This window comes from Schistocerca gregaria, chromosome 1, assembly GCF_023897955.1.
Source record: "Schistocerca gregaria isolate iqSchGreg1 chromosome 1, iqSchGreg1.2, whole genome shotgun sequence".
NCBI lineage: Eukaryota > Metazoa > Arthropoda > Insecta > Orthoptera > Acrididae > Schistocerca > Schistocerca gregaria.
This window is the reverse complement of record NC_064920.1, coordinates 475,443,555-475,453,965: the sequence shown is the minus strand read 5'-3', so window position 1 is coordinate 475,453,965 and position 10,411 is coordinate 475,443,555. Positions and strand designations below refer to the sequence as shown.

Below are 10,411 nucleotides of genomic sequence, written 5' to 3'. Positions count from 1 at the left end.
ACTGCGCGACCCCAACGATCGCAGGTTCGAATCCTGCTTCGGGCATGGATTTGTGTGATGTCCTTAGGTTAGTTATTTTTAAGTAGTTCTAAGTTCTAGGGGACTGATGACCTCAGAAGTTAAGTCCCATAGCGCTCAGAGCCATTCGAACCAATGGCACCCTATACGATCACGCCGGATGATACGCCAGTATGGCGATGACGAATACACGCTTCAAGTGTGCGTTCACCGCGATTTCGCCAAACACGGATGCGACCACCATGATGCTGTAAACAGAACCTAGATTTATCCGAAAAAATGACGTTTTGCCATTCGTACACCCAGGTTCGTCGTTGAGTACACCATCGCAGGCGCTCCTGTCTGTGAAGCAGCGTCAAGGGTAACCGCAGCCATGGTCTCCGAGCTAATCGTTCATGCTTCTGCAAACGTCGTCGAACTGTTCGTGCAGATGGTTGTTCTCTTGCAAACGTCCCCAGCTGTTAACTGAGGGATCGAGACGTGGCTGCACGATCCGTTACAGCCATGCGAATAAGGTACCTGGTATCTCGACTGCTAGAGATACGAGGCCGTTAGCATTGAGCACGGTGTTCCGTATTACTCTCCTGAACCAACCGATTCCATATTCTACTAACAGTCATTGGATCTCGATGAACGCTAGCACCAATGTCGCGATACGATAAACAGCAATCGCGATAGGCTACAACCCGACCTTTATCAAAGTCGGAAACGTGATGGTACGCATTTCTCCTCCTTACACGAGGCACCACAACAACGTTTCACCAGGCAACGCCGGTCAACCGCTATTTGTGTATGAAAAATCGGTTGGAAACTTTGCTCATGTCAGCACGCCGCAGGTATAGCCTGCGGCGACAACCTTGTGTGAATGCTCTGAAAAGCTAATCATTTGCATATCACAGCATCTTCTTTTTGTCGGTTAAATTTCGGGTCTGTAGCACATCATCTTCGTGGTGTAGCAATTTTAATGGCCAGTAGTGTAGTACGGGCTGTGGGGCGAGCGAGATCTTTTAGCGGCGACCGGGAGGCGGCGGCGGCACCGGGCTTGCGCAAGCGCTCGGCTCTCATTGTGTGCGGAGCCCGGCGCGCCGTTTCGACAGGCCGTGGCGTCCGCGGCCGCCTAGAAAGCGCCGTTTCCCGCCGGTTATGACAGCCGGCCCGGATCTGGGCGGCTCTCCATTTTGCTATATTTATGGGCCTCTCTCACCGCTGGTCCACTTCCAAGAAAAACCACCTGCCGCCAGCAAATGTCAGGCAGCAGCCTCTTACCGACAATGAGGCGCCCCACCGAGCGATAAAGTCACATTCAGAACGTGTATTACTGCCAGTACCGTAGCCTCGATTGGGAGTGCACTTCCAACCTCGTAAAGCTACTGGTCCGTGTGCGAAGAACGTGTAGCAAGAACTGGCATGTGGGAAGAGTTTGCCTCATTTCTAATATAATCAGCTGTTTGTGAAACTTTACTCTTTCCCAACGTATGAAATGTTGAAACAATTTACGGAAATAGAGCTGGAAGACGTGTCCAACAACCGGCGATATTTCGACACGTGGATACCCTGTCATTCTCAAGGAACAAAATAATGTAATAAGAGACCGCTCAGCAAGAAAATTTAAATCTTTGGTAGGTGGAGCTACACAGACCAAGAACCCTAATGTGGCATACGCACAAACAAAACACAAACGCACGCACGCCACACACACACACACACACACACATGTGCGCGTGCGCTCACCATTGAACCAAAGATGGCCAATGTTAGTATGCTTTTCTTTTCCGGTATGAACGCTTGAAATTGCCTGTGTTTGGGCATGCGCCCCATACTCTTAGCTTTTTTGGCAGCTAATTATTACATTGGAATCCATCAACATATATATATATATATATACATCACAACTCTCAGGTACCTAAGCTGCCAGTGATGTGTCGTTCACGATCTGTTCCTTTACAGCGTTCAGTTCTTTCCCTGTGTTCCTTTCTGATCTTTAAAGTGATTTTGAAAATTCTCTTGTCATTTAGGCAAATCCTGAGTCCTAATTCTTCAAAAATAAATAAATAAATAAATAAAAATCAAATGGCTCTGAGCACTATGGGACTCAACTTCTAAGGTCATCAGTACCCTAGAACTTAGAGCTACTTAAACCCAACTAGCCTAAGGACATCACATACATCCGTGCTCGAGGCAGGATTCGATCCTGCGACCGTAGTGGTCGCACGGTTCCAGGCTGTAGCGCCTAGAACCGCTCGGCCACTCCGTCCGACCCTAATTCTTCATTAACTGCTGTAAGTAGGCTGTTTAGGTTCTTATATTGGTAACGCCGCCGCCACGTAGCGCTCTGTACGAAAATCACTGGCTGTGCTGTGTGGAGTCTGTGTCTGGTTGGCATTGTTGTAATACTCGCCATTGTAGCGTTGGGCAGTTGGCTGTTAACAGCGCGTAGCGTTGCGCAGTTGGGGGTGTGCCGCCAGCAGTGGTCGATGTGGGAAGAGAAAATATATATATATATATATATATATATATATATATATATATATATATATATATATATATATAATGGCTTTTGAACACTATTAAGGTAAATACATTGTTTGTTTTCTACCAAAATCTTTCATTTGCTAACTATGCTTATCAGACGTTTCACTGCCTGTGCAGGAGTGCTCCGTTAGGAGTACACTTTAGCAATAGTTTCCTGTAATTCTGGCTCTAATCTTCCTGTAATTTGTTCGTACTCTCTCTTTAAAAACACATCTAATTTTCTTTCATGCTCAGTGAAGAGATCCTCTACTTTGATTACTACCTGTTGAAGGGAGGATTACCAAGTTTCTTTCTCTATTTGCAAAGTAGAAGGGAGAATTACCAAGTTACTTTCTCTATTGGCAAAGTACTAAAGTTTTCAGTCAGTTTCTCTACAATTTCAGGACTGAGATCTCCTTAGGTATGGTTTCTGGATCAGCTCGCAGCTCACAGGGTACGTGACTATTAACCTAGTTTCTAATTGCTCAGTCTGATATTTGACCTGATCAGTTATTTCCGCAACATGTTTAGATAGGCTATCTTGTTGTTTCATAGTGGCAATGTCATCGGCCATAGCCTCTAGTTTTTGTAAAATTAACGAGATCCGTTGCTATAGTAGCAGCTTCAGCAATAGTCTCGTTCATAGCCAGTGAGGTTATTTCACCGATCGCGAATTTATGTTATTTCAATTTTTGGTGGCGAATTCGCTCTCTGGTACGTGATTAGAGTCAGTCTTTGGATGTGAAGAAGCTTTTATCCTGAATTGTGTTGGGTTATCACCCTGCTAGTGTACACTACAGTTTCTCGAATCTATTACTTATCGTAGTGCAGTGTGTATATAAACAGTTCACAGATGGCAATTGCGCGCAGCACATTGTCATAGATAAATAGACTTTCTTTCTAAACACAGTTGTTATTATTGTAGAGGTTTATTCGCCCAAATCACATAACAATACACAATGGTTACTATTTTCAGCAAAATGGAATCGCCGTCTTCAGGTCATCTGTTCAGTTTATTTTTATTGTTTTTTATTTTCATTTGTTTGTTTTCTGAGCGCCACGTCAAGTTTCAAGCTACTTATTTTCTACCACCTTGTAGGTCTTTTACACACTCCACAGTAGTTACAAAATAAATATAAAGTTTTCCAATGATTAAGCCACAAACAAAGATATTTTACAGCTACAGAAAGCAGAACTAGGTGGATTGAGTGGTACATTGTGTTACCTCGTCTTGTACTCGCTAACAGTGATGTCCTCAAAGGAATTTATTAATTGTGTTATCCCCTTATTTTATATTCATTCCTTTTATATCTTTGTAAATTCCATTTAATTTTTATGAGCTTTTCAATAATGATCACGCCAAGGGTCCCGGGTTCGATTCCCGGCTGGGTCGGAGATCTTCTCCGCTCATAGACAGTGTGTTGTGTTGTCCTCATTATAATTTCATCATCATCAGTGGAAGGCAAGGGGAAACCACCACTGGAATCACTTCCCTAGACACTCATGCGGTGGACCTCTCTGACGGGGCTTCCCGCATGACAAGACCTGCCGTAAGGCAGAACACAAAGTAATTTGTACGTCTCGTTCGGTCACATGAGAAAACCGTTATGAGCCATATACATATTGAAATAATATTGCATATACAGCAGATTAACGAGCTAGTTTCACAGACCTATTAGCAGTCAACAGCCGGAGAGTTGAACTGACGATGAACTGAGTACCTTCAGACTCCCACGAAATATTATGTGTTTTGGGGATAACTGGCTTGGTTTCGTATATTTCTTGACCTTAATGGGTATGAATACCTCACGTACGCCAACATTGTTCGCTCTAGTAAACAAGACTTCGAATATTAAATAACATAACGGTCCTGAATAATTACTACAAATCGTAACTATCTCGGTGAGATGGCCGTAGTAGCGGCTAAGCAAACTTCACCCAAGCCGGTTATTACCGTTCACGCACCAAGATTCACCAGCAAATTCGTTAATAATATATAAAGGGTGACATTAGTATAAAGGAAATACAATAATACAGCATTGGACGAAATAATGAGTGATTATTTTCACTTAAAGAAACATATTAATACGTACGTCTTAATTGTACAAGACCAGGAGGAGAAAAAAATTAAGTAAAATAACAAAAGAAGAATGTCAGATGGATGACAGAGACTACTTCACAAGGATATCGCGATTTCGACCCACCACTCCAAATTTCAAAACACCGTGGATTCATGTTTCACATAAAAGACATTTTTCCCTAACATCTATGTCACAGCAAACAGTTGGGTCATTGTATTTAGAAAAAAAAAAAGAAATAATTTGACTAGCATAGGAAAAAATAAATAATATTTTGTTATAACACATGCGCACACATCATAAACAACTGGTGCCACCATAGAACGAAAATTGGCTAACGCTAGAAGTTATCGATAGTGAATATTAACTGTTTGTGTTTGTTTGTGTACGTGCATACATCGTGTTTCTTCGTACACCACATTACTGCTGTTTGACGAGGCGCCGCCTACCGGGGGTACAATTTTTTTGTACAGCGCTTTCTCGTTGTATTTGTACCTTGAAAGTGACGAAGTGTCTCCTATTGAAAAATCGGCAAGGCGACTTACCAGCTAACTCCAGTAGTACACCCCTCACACCAAAACAATGAAAACAAAATGTTTTCGAGAAGGCGATAGTTCTGGAGTACTTCACACAGCTGCACGACGGCGCACGGGCTGCCTGCCGTTTCCATTTCACGTGTCCTTGGAGAATGTCATGAACTCATAGAAACTCGTTGAAAATGAACGAAAAGTCTTTCTCTCGCCTTAAACATGTATGAAGTCGTCGTACCTGAGACTGATCCACTCGTCGTAGGACACTGCAGAACAAGTCTGCAAACCGCCTACTGTTCAGTATCTGATCATCTACGTATTCTATACCGCATTAGCACTTTTCCTCCCCATACAGTTTGCAGTCGTTCTCAGTATCCTGACGTCATTGTATTCCAATGCAACGCCTACTGTTAAGCCAGTCTGTGCTGGAAAATTATCTTTAACGGAAAACGGTTGCTTACTAAAGAATACTTTTAATATCAGGTTGCGGCGTTACCTGATGTTATTTCTAATGTGTCTCAGAGCTCTGATGCACAACGAACAGACAGTATTTTGATATTTTGTCTCTACTTACGGAATATATAAAATCCTGTCAGCTTTTTTACCTGATCGGTTAACGTGTCCGGGTTCAGTACCTGATTCTTTCATGGAACGGCAGGACAGTTGTTGCTTTTAGCCTCGTCATTTCGATTGATGAGTTCGTGGGACATGAAGCAAATGTGTCCTTACGGGAAAGCGGAGGGTAACGCCTTAAGTCCATATACTAACTAGATGCCCCTCCATATTTAGGTACAAATGACGCTGTAGGCAGATGTGTAACCAGTGGTCGGTTGATATTGAGTAACATCCTAGGATTAGCGACGGAATTTTAGTCATTAATTTTATGCTTAAAAGAACAGAAGGACTGACCATGTAACTAGTTATCCTCTATTTGTCTACCCATCACGTCAGATTTCGACCGCGAATAAAACTTGTCCCAACCACACATTCTTTTTATTGCCTGGGGCCATATGTCCGTTTGTAAGAGTTAACAGTAGGTTTACCTTTATTGGTAACATCGTTCTAAGTAATAAGTATTTCTTGCTTTATATTCACATGACACTTTATTCGTTGTATTATTTTGAGGAAACCGCTCCTAAGAATCCCACGTATAACATACAACCTTTCTATACGCGAAAACGGAACTTCGGTGGTACAGCTCACAGCAAACAATTGCCTGTCTCTGCAATTTTTGCTGCAAGTGGCACGTAAATGTGCCCACCGTGATCACATGAGGAGATCTGTATAAAATAATACTATCTATTATGATTAAAGATCCTTTATATATAGGACCTCAAATGTCTTGTGGACTAGCTTAATAATTTCTAATCAAGTCAAAATATTGGAACTAGGTTTCTCGGGATTATTCTGGATTACGGTCAATTCTCTTTCATTTATTATACGTAGTAAACGGTTTTCTTTTTCATATCCTAACGATGTCTCTTTCAAAAGGCTTGAAGATCCTGTATAGAAATTCAACACATACCATTGTTTTCAGCTAGTTTTCTTTCAAAAATTACCATTAAGTACTCTATTTGCCAGGCTTAAGTCTGCCCACAAAACTCAGTCTCATGCCCGACGTGTTGAGTTAACATTGTGTTGCATGACGTATTCCACAGCATATCTCTCTCGCACGAGTTAAAAACAGAATTCTTTCCCCTGCCGTTTATTTATAAACTCGTTGTTGCCGCACAACATAGGCTATATGTTGTACCCAATTCCCTACTTTACTTAATTTCCGTCTTAAATTCCTTTGTCCTATTATATAAATGTTTGATTTGGATCCAGCACAGATGTGTAATTTCAGTTGCATCTCTTTTTACGTTGATATATATTTTAAGTTATGTTATGTATTTTAACGCGATGAAATTTTTAAATCTCTTTTATCTTGTATGTAGAAGGTAAGTCCACTAAGGCAAATCAGTTGCAAATATGGCAGTATTAAGAAGTGTAGGTATTGGATTTCCTACTGCAACACTCCATGTGTCATTTAACGTTTGTTGCACAGGGCGCCGGAGCCACGGAGGTGCACCCATCTAGCGGTGACAGATGATACTAGCATTTAATCCCAGTACTATGCAATATGTATTACCTAACGGCTATCCTGGTTCATGGTTCCAGTGGCAGGTTGTCTAGCTAACGGCTTAAAAGGGCAACAAAAATTTGATTTTCAATATTTCTCATAATTATTGAACGAATTTAAAATGCTACCATAAACTACTCATTAAGAGGTGCATCTTATGTTAAAAGCTTAACATCATTAAATAAGTATTGGAATTAGAAACTATGTATATGTCTTCGAGCAGCGTATCTCAGCGCTGGCAAATACCCAGGTTATGTTCAACCTGTGTTTGAGAACGAGAGGACTTTGTGACCTGCAACAGACTTAGAAAATAATTTCAAACCTTTACTTAACTAGCTAGCGCCAGTCACAAAATGATGAAACAAGTTTTTCCTTTCGCTGTTCATGCAATAAAGCTGCCGTAACAGGCTAATGTTTTAATTTATCAGTTCTTTACTACTAAATTTATTCCCAACACCTTTTACAGACAGTATCCACAAAAACCATCGAATTTGCCTGAACATTCTATAGGGCGGTCAGAAAGAGTCCAAAAATCTTATAAGGGTGTTTGCTGTAGGGCAGGCTGTACTGAGAAATAATTGTTAAGAAAAAAATTCAATACGTTGAGCCATTTCTGAGTTAATTAGCGTTGAACGTAGCCAATCAAGCCAATGCGCTGTCAGATTCAGACGGTTCGCCAGAGACGGTGTCGCCAAACGTGTGCTTCGTTTGGTTTCATGAAACCGAACGAGAGAGCGGTACAAGAACTTTACGTGGGACGGTAGTAAAGATCGAACTCGAGCCAAAGGCTGAGCACTCTCGTGTGCTGTCATCTATTCAATGAGAACAGCTGATTAATTGTGTATGGGGGACCGCTTGAATTTGCGCACGACCTGATTGGCTAACTTCAATGGTAATTAACTAGTAAACGTCACAACGTATCGAATTTTTATCTTAACAATTATTTCATAGAAGAGCCTATCCTAGAATACCCTTACAAGTTTTTTCACACTCTTTCTGATTACCATGTATACTCGTACGACACATAGCGTCATAAACATAAGATGCGTGAAAAAGTAGCAAATTACTCAGACTAGACTCATCCCGTGTTTGATAATAAATGCACTTAGCGATTTCCAGCAAACTTTAAACATAATTTCAAACATGCTTAACGTCTAATATTTAATACATTAATTCATTTGTAATGTTAACAGTCGTTTAGGGCTGTGTTATACACAGGTATTCGATTCTTGAAAGAATATAGAGTTTAATGATAAGGTACTGTAAGATGTAATTCCCGTGTGACGTCTGCAACTAACTTCAGTGTCGTGACCTGTATCTCCGGAACAAGAGGTAAACTAGTGTAGAAGACAGTACTGTAATCTGAATTATCTTGCAAGCCTTATACTCGTATTTCAGTGAGTCGGATACGAGCGTACCCTCAGACAGAATTCTAGTAACTTTTTCCTTTTAACTTGTGCCGTTACACATTATGAAGTGGAATGTTAGATGAACCAATAAACATTAGTTGAGGTGCATCTTGTATCCAGAGCTTCAGCACCATTTTCAGTAAACTCCGGTACCGCAGAAACAAGCGTTGCAGAGGAGAGGTAGCGACAGACTGAAGGTGAAAGGAAATAGTGATAAAGGAAAGTTCCCATCTCATCCCTCTCAGATTTAGTGGTAAGATGATCCAGTAAGTAGCTTGTCAAAAACTGAACACAAATCAATCATGAGAACAGGAAGAAGGGGTACTGAACTGTGAAAAACGAAGCTAAAGAGAAACTGTGAACCGTCCAAGTTGAAGAGGTGCAATATCTAGAGAATTTGAATAGCCAGGTGACACACAGTCTTCGACTGCGAAGGAGGAGATCCATGTTCAAATCTCTCTCGTGCCGCGATTATTTTTCACAAAATTTTGATTTGTCCATCCGGCCATTGACATGTCTGTTCGTTTTATTCAAACTTGTGTGTGTGCAGTGGTGTAACGTCCGTTTGCAACAGCGAGACGTAAGGACGAGTCCTCTAGAAGTTCGTACCTCCTATTTGTTCTACACGAAAGCCATAAGTGACGACTTTTGCGTTCCGTTTTGGAAATTTTGTTCCTTGAATTCCTTTGTTGTAAAATAGTTCATACCCGTTTATTTGTTTTTTGCATTTCTGGGAGAGATCTATACGGCATCTTCGCGTGCTCTCACTATTCATCAGATTTATTTGCGATGGTACTATATTCCTATCACATGACTCATATTCTATAACCAGTGTGTTGTACGACAGTTGCCATGACTACAGAAGGAGAACAGGCACGTTAACGATCCGTCTCCTACCTTCCAAACTTTACAGAAGCTCTTCTGCGAAACTTGCAGAACTAGCACTCCTGAAAGAAAGGATATTGCGGAGACATGGCTTAGCCACAGCCTGGGGGATGTTTCCAGAATGAGATTTTCACTCTGCAGCGGAGTGTGCGCTGATATGAAACTTCCTGGCAGATTAAAACTGTGTGCCCGACCGAGACTCGAACTCGGGACCTTTGCCTTTCACGGGCAAGTGCTCTACCAACTGAGCTACCGAAGCACGACTCACTTCCTGGCAGATTAAAACTGTGTGCCCGACCGAGACTGACAGAAGTAAAGCTGTGAGTAGTGGACATGAGTCGTGCTTCGGTACCTCAGTTGGTAGAGCACTTGCCCGCGAAAGGCAAAGGTCCCGAGTTCGAGTCTCGGTCAGGCACACAGTTTTAATCTGCCAGGAAGTTTCATATCAGCGCACACTCCGCTGCAGAGTGAAAATCTCATTCTGGAAACATCCCCCAGGCTGTGACTAAGCCATGTCTCCGCAATATCCTTTCTTTCAGGAGTGCTAGTTCTGCAAGTTTCGCAGAAGAGCTTCTGTAAAGTTTGGAAGGTAGGAGACGGATACTGGCAGAAGTAAAGCTGTGAGTACCGGACGTGAGTCGTGCTTCGGTAGCTCAGTTGGTAGAGCACTTGCCCGCGAAAGGCAAAGGTCCCGAGTTCGAGTCTCGGTCGGGCACACAGTTTTAATCTGCCATGAAGTTTCATATCAGCGCACACTCCGCTGCAGAGTGAAAATCTCATTCGTAATGTTGTTTAAAAAAAAAGGAGGGCACGAGGGAGATATGAACGGATTTTCTACTTTACAGCCTAACCCCGCCA

The 10,411-nt window shown here is 42.0% G+C and overlaps 1 non-coding gene across 1 annotated transcript; it reads right to left on the bottom strand.

The window, feature by feature from the left end:
- Nucleotides 1–9,738: 9,738 nt before the first annotated feature.
- Nucleotides 9,739–9,813, bottom strand: Trnas-uga (transfer RNA serine (anticodon UGA)). Its single transcript has one exon. It is a non-coding gene; the product is annotated as a tRNA-Ser (tRNA).
- Between the last annotated feature and the right edge of the window lie 598 nt (nt 9,814–10,411).